The 3,018-nt window shown below is 42.7% G+C and overlaps 1 pseudogene; it reads left to right on the top strand.

Annotated features, from left to right (window-relative positions):
* Positions 1-933: 933 nt before the first annotated feature.
* LOC128651744 (probable ATP-dependent RNA helicase DDX5) lies at positions 934-2,548 on the top strand (annotated as a pseudogene).
* The last annotated feature ends 470 nt before the right edge of the window (positions 2,549-3,018 follow it).

The following is a 3,018-nucleotide window of genomic DNA, read 5'->3' on the forward strand; positions in this document are numbered from 1 at the left end:
GCAGACAGAATTACATAACAAACATGATCAAAGTCCCCCACTGCTCAATAACCCCCCTCAGGAGATATTAACCCTTGATTCCATAAAGATAAAGGAGTCCCACTGAGACCCTATCTTCTATCATTTACATTAGATTCCCACAATGAAAGGAAAATTAAACAATCTCAGAAAGACTCTCCCTGCATCTCCGGACTCTAACTTTCATCCATGTTCTCAATGAGAGGCTGACAGGACTACTTCAAACTCCCGTCCCATCTCGAAGAGTACTACCCTCCATAAGAGACTACTCCGTAATCTTCCGACACTTCTCTGCTAACCTCCTGTGACGAAAGGCAAAGAATGACTGGGGGATGAGGGAAGTGGGGGAGGTATTTAAGCCTTTAGCTGGGGTGTCTTTGCCTCCTCCTGGTGGACAGGTTCTGTATTTCCCAAAAGTAATGAATGCAGCTGTGGACTTTGCCCATTTTAAAAAGAAAAATATTTTTTTGTATATGACTACATTATTAAATAGCTGTTTTTGTGGGATGGAGCATTCTGAGACTGCAGCCATTAAGGAGGGATCCCTTGAGATGGGGTTCTTTGGGTATGGATTTTTCTCCAGACAAGTGTCTGTTGTGTAAGTCTACCACAGTATGCCCTTCAGCACTACTTTGTGGTTCATTCCTGACATCCGTTCTACAGAAACATTCTCAGTCCACAGATCCTGTACCTATGAGTGATCTCTTCCCCCCCCCCCCCGGTATTTAATACTCAACATAGGGTGACTGGTCCACTTCCTGCGACATCCCCTCCCCATACATCCTCTTACTACAGGTTCTCCTTGTAACACACTTAAATCCCTTTTTACTTTGATCAATCGGTATTTAAGTATACCTGAACACCAAGTTTTCACATTTAATTTGGTTATTACTGACCGCCACCATTATTCCTAAAATGCCTGGAAATAACGATAGAGATCTTGGTCGTGACAGAGGTGGTGCACCTCGCTTTGGAGGTAGCAGAGGTGGTCCCTCTGGTAAGTTTGGAAATCCTGGTTATAGGCTTATGAAGAAGAAATGGAACCTAGATGAACTCCCAAAGTTTGAAAAGAACTTCTATCAGGAAGCTCCAGATCTGGCAAAGCGTACACTGCAAGAAGTTGAACAGTATAGAAGAAGTAAGTAGGTCACTGTTAGAGATCGCAACTGTCCTAAACTTCTTCTGGCTTTCCATGAAGCAAACATCATGGAAGTTATTAAGTGACAAAACTTCACTGAACCAACTCCAATCCAAAGCCAGGGTTGGCCAGTAGCTCTCAGTGACCTGGATATGGTTGGTGTTGCCATGACTGGCTCTGAAAAAACACTTTCTTACTTGCTCCCTGGAATTGTCCACATAAATCATCATCATCATTTCCTGCAACGAGGGGATGGGCCAATTCTCCTGGTTCTGGCACCAACTAGAGAATTGGCTCAACAAGTACAGCAAGTCGCAGCAGAATATTATAGAGCTTGCCGTTTGAAGTCCACCAGTATTTATGGAGGAGCTCCTAAAGGGCCACAAATTTGTGACTTGGAAAGAGGTGTTGAAATATGCATTGCTACACCTGGCCAGTTAATTGACTTCTTGGAAGCTGGAAAAACCAATTTGAACAGATTTACATACCTGGTGCTTGATGAAGCTGACAGAATGCTGAAATGGGTTTTAAACCACAGATTATAAAAATAGTTGATCAGATATGGCCGGATCGCCAAACCCTCATGTGGAGTGCAACCGGGCCCAAAGAAGTGAGACAGCTTGCAGAGGACTTCTTAAAAGACTACATTCACATTAACATTGGTACCCTGGAACTAAGTGCAAATCACAACATCCTTCAGATTGTAGATGTTTGTAATGACGGGGAAAAAGATGACAAGCTTGTTCGTTTGATGGAAGAAATTATGAGTGAAAAAGAAAACAAGACCATAATATTTTTAGAAACAAAGAAGCGATGTGACGAACTTACATGCAGGTTAAGAAGAGATGGATGGCCTGCAATGGGAATCCATGGTGACAAAAGTCAGCAGGAACGTGACTGTGTTTTAAATGAATTCAAACATGGAAAATCACCTATCCTGATTGCTACTGATGTTGCTTCTAGAGATCTAGCTGTAGAAGATGTGAAATTTGTCATCAATTATGACTATCCTTACTCCTCTGAGGACTATATCCATCGCATTGGAAAAACAGCCCGCAGTAGCAAAACGGGCACAGCATATACCTTCTTTACACCCAACAACATAAAACAAGTAAACGACCTGGTGTCTGTCCTTAGAGAAGGAAATCAAACTATCAACCCAAAGCTGCCTCAGCTTGTTGAGGACAGAGGACGCTTCAGAGGCAGAGGCATGAATGATCATCATGACATATATTCTACAGGCAAGCGGGGAGGGTGGGATAGGGAAAATTATGGCCGTGGGTTTGCTGGCAAAAGAGACTTTAACAAGCCAAATGGCTTTGGAACACACAGTTTTAGAACAACTCCTTCAGCAATGGATATGGCACAAATACAATGCAGACAGGTTTCTGAGCTAATAACCAGACTGGCACACAACCTGGTAAATTCCAAAATGGATTTAATGCCCCTCAACAGTTTCCAACCATGCAGAATGGGATGAACCAACAAGCATATGGTAATCCAACTGCACCTGTCAATACACAGGCGGGCCCAATGACCAACACATACCCTCCTCCCCAGTAACATGTTATATTAACCCACAGTGATACAGCTCCAGGTGGAATATGCTCGTGAAGACCTGAGAGTAACTGCCCAACTCTCCAAATAGCATGTATTCAATCAATGGTCGGTCCACAGCACTATGTTAAAAAGTCCACTTTATTGGAAACAGATAAAACAAAGAAAGTGACGTTTCAGGGTTGCCCCTTTAATCATACTGGTATGATTAAAGGGGCAACCTTGAACCGTCACTTTCTTTGTTTTATCTGTTTCCAATAAAGTGAACTTTTAACATAGTGCTGTGGACCGACCATTGATTGAAT

The sequence above is a fragment of the Bombina bombina genome, chromosome 3, assembly GCF_027579735.1.
Source record: "Bombina bombina isolate aBomBom1 chromosome 3, aBomBom1.pri, whole genome shotgun sequence".
Classification (NCBI taxonomy): Eukaryota; Metazoa; Chordata; class Amphibia; order Anura; family Bombinatoridae; genus Bombina; species Bombina bombina.